Here is a 12,977-nt window from a genome sequence, read left to right as displayed (position 1 = left end):
TTTTCTTGGGATTTTTGTCGGATTTTCTCTTCATGACAGATCCAGGGTTGATGATTTGTTGTTGTCTGTTGATGTGTTAGTACCTTCTAGTTATCTGAAAGTTTAAGTTTGATTAGATTTTGGTTGTCTCATGCTTGACAGGTATATAGAATGTATGGAATAATGTTACTTAAGGAAAATGATAGGAAGGTGAAAAGCTATTGTTGTAGGATAACATCTATCTACTTGTGGTGACAGTACGAGTTGGGGCCCAAGGAGGACCTTTCCAAATATGACTGATGATGCATCGAATGAGACCTTAGCCATATGACCATGATCATGGACTAAATGAAATGTGCTCAAATGGTAGTTACCACATGCGTAACATATATTCCCCTATCAAAACTAAGTGAAGGTTTCCCCTCTATGTAGTGCTTTTCTTAATGTGCAAATAGTGAAATAGGTCTATGTTCGATGTTGTTCATTGTACTGTGCTTACTTTCTACTGTGCAATTGGGTTAAGTTCTTTGATACCTAGCTACCACTTATGAATGTCATACACATTATAGTGGAATGCTCTTGCTGATTTCATGGACTCACAATGTACATGATGCAGGTAAGGACAACACCTTCAAGGATATTGTAGAGGACATGGGGATGGAGTAAACGAGGAGGCAGGATAAATGCATGGTACACTATCCAGGGGCACTAGAGCATGTTAATAACTCTTGTCCTTTGATTGTTATGTGGTTATGTGTCGAGGGCTATTCGTTTTCTCATGTTGCTTCGAGTTTGTGAAACTTTCCATGCGAATGATATATGTTGATTTTAATGTTCATATGCCACAAAACCTTCTTGGTGTTTGATGGAAATGTGGTATGCATATGCTAGAGTCAAAGGAAGTGAGTCATGGGGTATTTTAGTTAGTATCAGAGTAGGTGTTCCTCAAGGACAGTGTGCATGCAATCTCGTTGAGGATTCATATACTTCCGCCTTCAAGTTTGTAAGTGTCTAGCTAGTGCATCTTTCTGCTTTATTAACATAAGTCTTAGGTTATTACATTAATCCTTCCAACAAACAAGCATGAAATAAAATGTTTTATTGTATCTTATTGTTTCAATATCTAAAGTTGTCCTACATCCTTGATATCGTGTGTTCCTAATCATACCAAAATGAAATGGATTAGTGCAGAAGTAAATTTGTCAAACCATTCTCTTGGAGATTGTTTCAATTTATAAAGGACTTCTTTAATTTGCACACAATAGGAGCAACAAACTTAGGTTACTCCATTTGACCTCCACCTCCATATTACCATAGAAGAAAACATAGTAGATATTTAATTGACGTAGAATCCACTAAAATACGACTGCTATTGTAAGGAATAAGCAAACTAGTGCAAGCTTAGTCACTAGTCACAATGTGGCCCCAAGCTCGGATAAAATAAGAGGGTTGTGTTAGGTTGTCGGTCAATGTCAAACAGAGGCAAATGTTATGTATGGTTCCATCAAACTGTTGTTGTGGTGTTCTTGAGATCGTCGGAATAGGTAATTCATTGGTAGCATACCCTGAAGGCAGATCTTGTCAAGGGTGAGTTTTAGTCTCCATTGAAATATAGATAATACTTGATGTTGTTTAAATCAAAAGTTGGGCTTGTGATTGAATTAGCAACGAGAATGAACATGTGCCAATGTATGAAGAGCTTCAAAAGGGAATGGATTTTAATAAGTAGGGGTGTTAGACATTCTTTCTGAGTTATAAGACAAGATTAGATAAAATCTTAATATGATGAGTAGTAGTGTTAGCACAGGAAGCATTGTGGACTAGTTCATGGTGGCATCTTTTAGATAGTGGATTATTTATAATAAGTCTAGTTTTTGGTTACTCACGTTTATAGAGAAAAAGAGGATAATGTGATGTAGGAAGTCTACTAGAATTGTGTAAATAATGCTAGTTGAGATAGCTAAATTAGATTGAGAATAGAGTGTTTAGGCTCGTTAGGTTGTCAGAATTGATTATGTTTATCAGAACATTTTCAGTTGGTTTGCATTTTTTTTTAGTGGCTGGTGTAGAGACAAGGAAATATCTATGGTTTGTTGATGACTTCTATGATGATAAGAGGTAGCTTGGTTGTAGTGATAGAGTCATGGATAAGAAGAACAAGTAGAAATTATTATGGATATGATGAAGATTATATGGACTCGATTAGGCTTAAAGATTGATTCAAGAGCTTTCGGTACGTGCATGATAGAGCTCTCTCTTGCGATCGATTTAGAGAACCAGTGTACATGTTGGACAGTTCTGCCAAACCATAGCATTCATCTAATGTTTTTATTTGCAATAGTCACTTGTACTTGATCTCACTTATCTAGTCATGTTGTCACTACCAAGTGCTTTGAACTTCACTTCTTGGGTGTTTAGAGTAGTAGGGCATCATAACTTGACCCCTGATTTTGATCTGCACGAAATTCACTCTGAGAGTATGTTATTTATAACAAGGACTCTATGGTCCACATCTTAAAATCAAAGGAAAATATCTACCAAGGCATGTTTCCCCCTACCACCTTTCTTGGGTCAAGCATCCTCACAATATAGTATCCTTACCTGCTATCAATCTATTTACTATATAAATGCATTTAACAAAACATGGTTCACTGAGAACTTTCATCTTTGACAGATGAAGGTACAAATCTATTTCTTGGATTCCTTCTACCATCACTCGAAATGTTAGGTTTTAATGTATCTGACTACTATTAAATATGAATCAAATATTAATGCTACTTGTCATCCCCTAATGTATCTTCCACTTTTTAAGATGCAGTGATGTTAGACTAATCATATTTAAGGTTAACCTCATTGAGTTCCATGTTTCTTTTGTCTAATATAATTTCAAAGTGCAGACAAATATTTGTTCTAATATAGTTATAACTCCTTAGTGTGTTTCTGGATGACTTTCCCATGTTAATTGAGGATAGACTAGTTTATGGGTTATGTGGAACACATTCAATGGTCATTTCCTTTATTTTTATAATTGTGATACTCTGTTGACAGAGATGAATACTCCATCACATGACATGTGATGGAGGTCATTCCACATTCTATAGAGATCATATTTAGATCCACACTTGTGTGGTTCGAGGCAATTGGTGATATAGAGTTATCAATCCTATTCAATGGTATCAGACACTTGGGATCCCAACAACATTCTCCAACATACGTACATGATCTGCTAAACGTGATATCATTAACAAAGATGGCATTTGAATTTTATTGAAAATGGAACAAATTCAACAATAGAATAATATTTTCTTGGTTTATAACCTGCAATCAACCCTCACTCTTTCCTAGATGAAATAACACTTTTTATTCTTAGATTGGATCCGGGTGAACAGGACAAATCTTGATTTGATTATAGTAATTAATCTGTAAAACTGACTTTTTAGAGCGTTGGGCCGAGTTTCTGAGATGAGCCATGTGTACATCACTCCATTTCATTGCAGCGTACAGACATGCATAGACGGGCGGAGTGTACCGTTCAAACACCGGAAGATTTGCTAAGAAACATAGTGATTTTGTTCGAGCGCCGAGTCGACGGATGCTGGAGACGTAACATGTTCCGCTGTCTCCGACTGGTGGCGTAGATCTCCGGTGAATCTGCAAAGGAGCCGAGCTGGGAGGGATTTCCCGGCGACGGCCCTCCGATGCTCAAGTCAGGCAACGAGAGAGATAGCGTAATGTGGCTACAGTAAAGATTTGCGCGTACCTTCGTCGACATCTGGGAGTCCTTATATAGGACCCCGGGGAGGCGCGGGCACGCTTCTTTATGTGTGCACGCTTCCCCAAACATAGCTTAACAAGTCTCTGTCAGAAAAGTACCTCTGCCGTCATTCCGCAATCGTCCGAGCATATCCCGGATGTGACGGTGGAAGTTTCCGTCATATGATCCTGTGTACGGCTCGGCCGCCAACTCTGCTGCTTGTCGGCGGCAGGTGTCTCGAGGATGATGTTATCCTCTGCCTACTTTGTCCTCTTGCGTTCCCTGTCTGTACCAGGGCCGAGCGGGTCGGCCGCTCGGCAGGCATATCACTTCTGCATCGGTCGTATGCTCGGATGAGACTGCTCCTGCCTGTGCTGCCTTGTGCACCGGCCGAACGGACAGCCCGCTCGGCCCTTGAAACCTTTTTACCTTGAGCATCGGAAATCCGGTCAGTCAGCCTGCTTCGCCCGATCGGTCGGGTCTCAGGGTTGAATCTCTCGACCTGTGACCTCCACGTGTCGTTGACCTTCCGCCAACGAGGGTCCTCCGCCCTTACCACCGGATCGCATGCCTCTCCCTCAAGTCTAGTCGAAGGAGGCGCTAAGTCCGACTGACTGGATAGTCAGTCGGCATGAGTGATATCGCCCTGCCACTCAGGAATGCTCCTCCAAACGGCCGCTCGATGGTCCTCGCTGACGCCCTTCGGATCTCCTCAGGATTCGTGCAAATTTTCTCCATTAAGACTGAGCATGCGCGCTGTGCGCCGTAATGGCGCTCATTAAATGTGTCCCTATGACATGGTGCCACGTGACACCTCCGCTGGCGTCATCGTACGGCTCGGCGATGTGTCCGATGGGACATCGGCGGTTTGAAATGAACGGTCCGATGGGGGCCTCGGTTCCTGTGACCTGCATCGGACGGTCGAGGCCGATCGGGCCCGACCTTATAAAGTCGTCACCTTCCTCCTCCGTCACACTTCTGCCTTCGCGTGTCCCGCCGCCTTTCTTCAGTGCTTCAGTGTTCCGGCGACTTCGCTTCACTGTTTTCCGATGATTCCCCGCCGTCTTCCTTCGATCCCCAGCCTCTTCGTAAGGTTCCTCCGCCTTTCCTCTCTGTTTTCCTCGTCTTTTTTGTCGAGTTCTCGTCTTCTGGCCGCTGTCCCTTTCCTCGTCTCCTTGTTGTGTGTCATTTTCTATTCTCTTGGCTTTTGTTTTTTTGCCCGATCGGATAATGGCCAGTTCATCCCGACCCGTAGATCCCACTTTAGGTCTCTGGTATACTACCATGGAGTCTCGCTTCGATCGGCGTGACGCCGAGGCTTTGCTTGATGGTTTTGACATTCCGTCTGACTTTGAACTTATTCTACCCTCACCAACCGCTCGGCCTCACAAACCGCCGAGCAGAGCCATTTGTTTTTTCCGCGACCAATTCACAGCCGGTCTGCGGTTTCCTCTTTATCCCTTCTTCGCCGACGTTTGCAACTTCTTTGGTCTTTCGCTCGCCCAATTAGTTCCCAATACTTTTCGACTTTTATGTAGAGTGGTGGTACTGTTCAAGATACACCGCATCCCTCTCTGACCGGAAATTTTTTACTATTTTTATTATCCCAAGCAGTCCGAGCTGGGCACCTATCTATTCCAGGCTCGGCCCGGTCTAGTCTTTTTTGATAAACTCCCTTCCTCCAATAAACACTGGAAGGAGTACTACTTTTATTTTCGTCTCCCCGAGCGGGCTCCCTTCCGAACCAAATGGCAGGTCGGACCGCCTACTTCTCCCGAGCTAAAAAGATTTAAGATCCGACCGGATTATCTCGAGGTCGCGAACATGCTTGCCGATCTGAAGCTCGATATCAACAAGCTTCTGCTTGAAGGCGTGCTGTATATCTTCGGCCTGAGTCCGAGCCAAACTCCACTTCCGAGCAGTTTCGGTAAGAATTTCACTTGCACATGTACTTTGAGTGCTAACTGATTTTCTTCTTTTTCCTTTGCAGCAAATATCGTCATGGAGTCCATGATGCTGGGGATTTTGAAGAGGAAGGCCGAGGCACAAACGCGAAAGAGTCGGTCGCTCAGGCCTCCCCCGTGGAGGTGACGAGAGGCGATACTTCAAACAGGGAGCCAGCCGCGCAAGAGGAAGGCTCCGATCGGGAAGACGAGCGCCCACTCAGACAAAAGAGGCGTCGGACGGAGACACCGTTGCGATCGGCTACTTCTACTGTCCGCGTATCCAATCGGGCGGGATCCAATTCTCAAGGGAAAACTCTAATGGTGGAGGCATTATCCTCTGATCGGACTCCGTCTCAACTAAACTTGCCTGCCAACCCTATTGAGGTTGTGCCGGTCAGCACTCTTCCACCTGCCCCCCGTCGGGTCCCGCGCTCAACTATTTTGTCCAAGTTCTCCGCCCCGGCCTCTGCTCGCTCCGCATCTGCTCACACGTCTCTCGGTCAGAGCCACACCATCAGGGCCACCCTGCATCTTCCCACCGAGGAACTTTTGCCCGAGTCTGATCGACCGACCGCGCCTGAGCATATGATCACCATGAAGGGGTCCCTCGCCGAGATGTGGGCCGATGCTCGGGCCCGTGTCGCGATGATTCCGTTTGGCAAACTAGCCAATAGCCATATGCAGCAGGCCACTGGGGTAAGTGTGTTTTCTTACAAAGTCCTTTACGCCCTCTTTCCGATCGGCTATCAATACTTCTGTTTATGTCAGAGATGGGTGGAGGAGATTGTTGTCTCCAATCGACTGGCCATGGTGGACGAAGAGCTGAAGAAGCTGAAGGTTTCCGGCGGTCCGTCCTCCCAAAGCCCCTTATATGCCGAGCTGCAGAAAGAGCTCAAGAAGACCAAAGACTCGTTGGAGGCGGAGCGAAAGAAGACAGCCGACCAGGCCCATACTCTGGCTGAACTCGAAAGACAGGTCAAGACGCTTGACCGGAAAATAAGCCTAGCCACCGATCGGAAGAAAACGGCCATTGTCGATTTGGAGAAGAAAAACGTCGAGGCGCGGGGCCTGGAACAACGAGTTAAGGAGCTGGTGGAGCAGCTGGACGGCGAGAAGGCGAGCCGCTCAGGTGAAGCGATCAAACATAAGGACGAACTGAAGAACTTGCAGGAGGCTCTTGAAGCTTCCCAAGCTGCCTTCAAGGAGTATCAAGAGGCCGAGCCAGGCCGGGTCGCAACCCTGAAGCAGCAGCACATCCGCTCGAACGAATTTTCTGAGAAGGTCTGCGAGTGGATGTATACTGCCTTTGAGTTAGCCATTACCGCCACGACTGACTATCTGAAGTCCAAGGGTCAGCTTCCCGACTCCACAACCATCCCGGCTGAAGACTACGTGGCGCTCCTCTCTTCCATCCCGAAGACCGTTTATGATTTCCTTGAGTAGCGTTTTTTGTAACCCTTCCGATCAGCAATAAGGGCCTGAATTTTAATGAAGATATGCCGTCTTTTTATTAGCTTACTCTTTTTTTTGTCAATACTTGTGTCTTCCGATCGGAGCGCGAACTACTGCCGTTTGCATCTCCCTTTCTCTTCTTGTTAATCGTTTCTCGTCCTGCCTTGCTTTCCAAAGTAATTTTTCACGAAGTATTCTCTGTAACTAAGCCGCTCGCCTGAACACCCCCACTTCTTTAAATGGAATACCCGCTAGATGTTCACGAAGTACCTTTGGTAACTTGGCCGATCAGCCTCTCGACTCACAGGTCGACCTTTTTATTATCTTTTCCCGACCGGAGGGTTTATAGTCGCCGGTTCGACTCCAAGGTTTAACGTTGCTGCTCGACGGTCTTCAAGCCGAGGGGTTTATAGTCGTCGGTCCGACTCTAGAGTTTAACATCGCCGCTCGACGGTTTTCAAGTCGGAGGGTTTATAGTCGCCGGTTCGACTCTAAGATTTAACGTCGTTGCTCGACGGTCTTCAGGCCGGAGGGTTTATAGTCGCTGGTTCGACTCTAGGGTTTAACGTCGGAGCTCGACGGTCTTCAGGTCGGAGGGTTTATAGTCGCCGATCCGACTCTAGAATTTAACGTCGTCACTCGACGGTCTTCAGGCCGGAGGGTTTATAGTCGCCGGTACGACTCTAGAGTTTAACGTCGCCGTTCGACGGTCTTCAGGCCGGAGGGTTTATAGTCGCCGGTCCGACTCTAAGATTTAACGTCGCTGCTCGACGGTCTTTAGGCCGGAGGGTTTATAGTCGCCGGTTCGACTCTAGGGTTTAACGTCGGAGCTCAACGGTCTTCAGGCCGGAGGGTTTATAGTCGTCGGTCTGACTCTAGAGTTTAACGTCACCGCTCGACAGTCTTCAGGCCGGAGGGTTTATAGTCGCCGGTCCGACTCTAAGATTTAACGTCGATGCTCGACGATCTTCAGGCCGGAGGGTTTATAATCGCCGGTTCGACTCTAGCGCCTCCTTCGACTAGACTTGAGGGGGAGGCATGTGATCCGATAGTAAGAGCGGAGGACCCTCGTTGGCGGAAGGTCAACGACACGTGGAGGTCAAAGGTCAAGAGATTCAACCCTGAGACCCGGTCGACCAGGCGAAGCAGGCCGACCGACCGGATGAATTGAGCCGACCGGCTGTGAATCCCCCCCGAGCCGAATGAAAGACAACCCGACTAGGGGTCGGGTTTCCGATGCTCAAGGTAAAAAGGTAAAAAGGTTTCAAGGGCCGAGCGGGTTGCCCGTTCGGTCGGTGCACAAGGTAACACAGGCAGGAGCAGTCTCATCCGAGCATACGACCGATGCAGAAGTGATATGCCTGCCGAGCGGCCGACCCGCTCGGCCCTTGAACAGACAGGAAACGCAAGAGGACAAAGTAGGCAGAGGATAACATCATTCTCGAGACACCTGCCGCCGACAAGCAGCAGAGTTGGCGTCCGAGCCGTACACAGGATCATACGGCAGAAGCTTCCACCGTCACATCCGAGATATGCTCGGACGATTGCGGAATGACGGCAGAGGTACTTTTCTGATAGAGGCTTGTTAAGGTATGTTTGGGGAAGCGTGCACGCATAGAGAAGCGTGCTCGCGCCTCCCCGAGGTCCTATATAAGGACTCCCAGACGTCGAAGAAGGTACGCACAAATCTTTACTGTAGCCACATTACGCTGCCTCTCTCGTTGCCTGACTTGAGCATCGGAGGGTCGTCGCTGGAAAACCCCTCCCGGCTCGGCTCCTTTGCAGGTTCGCGGAAAATCTACGCCACCAGTCGGAGACAGCGGAGCGTGCCACGTCCCCAGCGTCCGTCGACTCACCGCTCGGACAGGATCACGTAGGATGGTTTTTGATAATAGAGAAGATCATTTACACCTATTGGATTTTATCCACAACAAATAGCTAGACAATAATATGGGAGTAGCCCAATTATGATGGATTCATAACCTACAGAACAATAAAGTAGATTAAATAGTGTATAAGGGATCCTAAACCGTTATAGTCTTTTCGAGATACTAAAATGAAGTAGTATAGTAATGTGTTACTTAGTTGTTACTCTTAGAGGAGGATCCTTTAATATTATAATTTGAGTAGTAAATTTAAGGACTAAATTTTTATTAGTGAGAGAGAATGTAATATATATATATATAATTAAAATAAAAATGGGCATAATTAAGTTTATTTAGGAAAATAAATTTATATTGGTGTGAAATTAAGAGGAAAATATATTTATATGAATTTATTTGAATTTTTTAGATTTTTTAGGAGTCTTTTTATATTTGATGGGGATAAAGGGGTAAAAAGGAAAACCTGTTTGAACAACTGATTAAGTTGTGAGTAAATTGAGAATATAAATCTAAGTTTAATATTAAACCCTAAGTTTACTATAAAACTTCGTCGATCCACCTCCTCCCCCTCCCCCAGCTTTTCGACCCAAACCGCTGCCAAACCTAGTCGCCTTGCGGCATCGCTGTCAACCATCATGATGGGCGAACGCCAGTCGCAGGGAGCCTAGCTCAATCATCGACCTCTTCGGCTACAAGCTACAGGTGGCAGACCCCTCTTCCTCCTCCCTATCCTCCCCGATTGGCCCAAGCATAGCCAGGCATCGACATAGCTGAGCCCTAGCCCTCTCCATCGCCTCATCATTACTCTCCATCCAACATTGGATTTCTCATCCAAATCTCATGAAAAAGGCAAGTAATTTCCCTTATAATGGCATGGGTTCTGTGAAGTAAGGGTTAGGTAATTAGGAGGAGCCGTGATATTGTCTATGGCTTCCGGAGGTTTGATTGGGTCGTGATGTGATTTTCCTGGGGAGTCCTTGCTCCATTGTGTGATTCTATCAACTTTTTTACAACGAATGTGGGCATTAGTGATCGAAAAAAGTTTTGCTCAGTTCTTCTTGATGTTTTGCATGTGAATGGGTTGTGGTTTGAGTTTCTGTGATGATTTTCTATCAGTTTCCCGCAATGGATTCGGGTGTCTGGATTGAATCGAGTGTTGATCAGTTTCTTCTTGACAGATTGAGTTTTTGGATAAATTCTTGGTGATCTTGGCTAGCTATGAAGGTGTTCTATTTTTTTCTTAGTGCTTTGCAAGAGCCTTAGTCCGATTGTTGGAGATTTATGCCTTGATTGGTGATATTTGCACTCTTTCCTGTCGTTTCTGAAGTATTGAACAAATTTGGTTGACAAGTTCTTATTGAGGTTGATCTGTTTCTCTGCATAATTGTGGTGTTGGTTCGGATTCAACTCAATGCAATTTTGCTCCTTCATATGGTTGGGGGATTTCTGGAATTGACCTAGAAGATTTCAAGCGTCATGTGATGTTTCTTGGCCCTCCAAGGTGCTCTCGGATTCCTGGATAGTTTGGCTGGCGTGGAGGATTGATTTGGTAGTGTTCTTATGTTTAGAGTTAGCTATGATGCGGTGGACAGATTCATCAGCAATGTGGTTCTTTGCTCCCAGTGTTGGTTTTGTGCCATCCATGTTTTCTTGGGATTTTTATCGAATTTTCTCTTCATGACAGATTTGGGGTTGATGATTTGTTGTTGTCTGTTGATGTGTTAGTACCTTCAAGTTACCTGAAAGTTTAAGTTTGATTAGATTTTGGTTGTCTCCTGCTTGACAGGTATATAGAATGTATGGAATAATGTTACTTAAGGAAAATGATAGGAAGGTGAAATGCTATTGTTGTAAGGTAACGTGTCCACTTGTGGTGACAATGTGGGTTGGGTGCCTTGGGATGAACTCCACGGAGCGTCCTTCCAAATATAACTGATGATGCATCAAATGAGGCCTTGGCTATATGACTATGATCATGGACTAAATGAAAAGTGCTCAAATGATAATTACCACATGTGTGACATATACTCACTCCCCTATCAAAACTAAGTGAAGGTTTTCCTTTTATGTAGTGCTTTTCTTAATGTGCAAATAGTGAAATAGGTCTATGTTCGATGTTGTTCATTCTACTGTGCTTACTTTCTACTAACAATTGGGTTAAGTTCTTTGATACCTAGCTACCACTCTTACTTTATGATGAATGTCATACCCATTATAGTGGAATGTTTTTGCTGAGTTCATGGACTCATAACGTACATGATGCAGGTAAGGACGACACCTTCAAGGATACGGTAGAGGACATGTAGGCGAAGTAAACGAGGAGGTGAGATGGATGCATGACACACTGTCCAGGGACACTAGAGCATGTTAATAACTCTTGTCCTTTGATTGTTATGAGGTTATGTGTCGAGGGCTATTTGTTTTCTCATCTTGTTTCGGGTTTGTAAACCTTTCCTTGCGTTGAGTTTAATTTTGCAATGAAACTTTCTTGGTGTTTGATGGAAATGTGGAACGTATATGCTAGAGTCGAAGGAAGTGAGTCATGAGGTGTTTCAAGCATAAGTAACAACAACAACAACAACAAAAAAAAAAAAATGCAAACCAAGCGCATATATATGACACACTAAATTAAGTCACATTTCTTAAAGAATGATGACCAACTTTGAAATGTATTTATTTTTAAAATAATAATAATAATAATAAAATGTATTTATTTTTAAAATAATAATAATAATAATAAAAGTAAATTTTCTTATGACTGTTATTATTATTATTATTATTATTATTATTTTGTTTGTTTATTTTCCATCAATTACCATCCAACAATGGACGTTCCGAAATGGAAAAAAAACAATCATAAATTTCAAAAACTCATTAAATAACACCTCTGGAAAAGAAAAATTATATAATTAGTCTAATAAAAAAGAGAAACGTGCATAACTTGAAACCCATGAAAGTGAATACACTATTTTTTTTTTTAATAATAACTTTGAATTTAATGCAATAACCCTATCATGATTCCCATACCAATTTGCCGATGTTATAATTTGTACTTGATTGCGCAAACTAATTAATTCTCAAATCATAAAACATCTCATAGTTCTAAAATACTTGTCATAAATTCTAGAATTAAACTTTTAGGGAAAAAAACATCAACTAAATAAATGCAGAAATGTAAACGGAAGGGTCTTCAAGTTGCAGTGTCAATGTTCAAGATTTGCTTAATTATCATAGCCTTCATCTCGTCTGTCTCACCTCCTCTATTAATCAAATTTAATGAGTCTAGAGACTCAACGTTCAAACCATGATGTAAAAGAAAATAGAGATAAACTCTTATGCATTAAAGTAAATCATACTAAAAATGAATATAAATTAAATGCTTGCATGATGTAAACATAAGGTAAGTCATATTATGAACGTATTATCATAAATGCGTGCATGATATAAACATAAATTTTTTTAATATAATTCAGTTTAATGAAAATGATCCCATAACATAACCGTTTGATCAAATATTTACTCTAATACTAAATTGATAGAGATTTGAATCTTGGAACGAAACCACTCCATATATAATTTGACAAGCTCCCGATTCATAAGTCAATCCATATATAATTGAGTAAGCTTCCCAATTTATAACTCCATTCATATATAAATATATATTAGCCACAACTAAATCACATTCCTTGTAAAAAATATGTTTTTAACCTTTGATATATATATATATATATATATATAATTGTGCAAGTCACGAGTAAATTTTCGTGGACCGGTTAGAGCAAAAGTAGAAATTAAGTGAGCTGGCTAATTTCCATTACAAGAATAGATATAAAATATTCATTAAACAACAGAGTCACTCATAATTGGATTCAACTAATAGAGATAAAACAAAAGACTTGATATTACCAGATAATGTATTAAGATAGATAATAAAAAAGTTTGAGAATTGACATTGACAGATGA

The 12,977-nt window shown here is 43.0% G+C and overlaps 1 long non-coding RNA gene across 1 annotated transcript; it reads left to right on the top strand.

The window, feature by feature from the left end:
* The first annotated feature begins 596 nt into the window (after positions 1 to 596).
* LOC122025866 lies at positions 597 to 11,519 on the top strand. Its single transcript, XR_006123895.1, has 2 exons — positions 597 to 982; positions 11,280 to 11,519. It is a non-coding gene; the product is annotated as an uncharacterized LOC122025866 (long non-coding RNA).
* The last annotated feature ends 1,458 nt before the right edge of the window (positions 11,520 to 12,977 follow it).

This window comes from Zingiber officinale, chromosome 1A, assembly GCF_018446385.1.
Source record: "Zingiber officinale cultivar Zhangliang chromosome 1A, Zo_v1.1, whole genome shotgun sequence".
Classification (NCBI taxonomy): Eukaryota; Viridiplantae; Streptophyta; class Magnoliopsida; order Zingiberales; family Zingiberaceae; genus Zingiber; species Zingiber officinale.
This window is presented reverse-complemented; position numbering and strand designations above follow the sequence as displayed.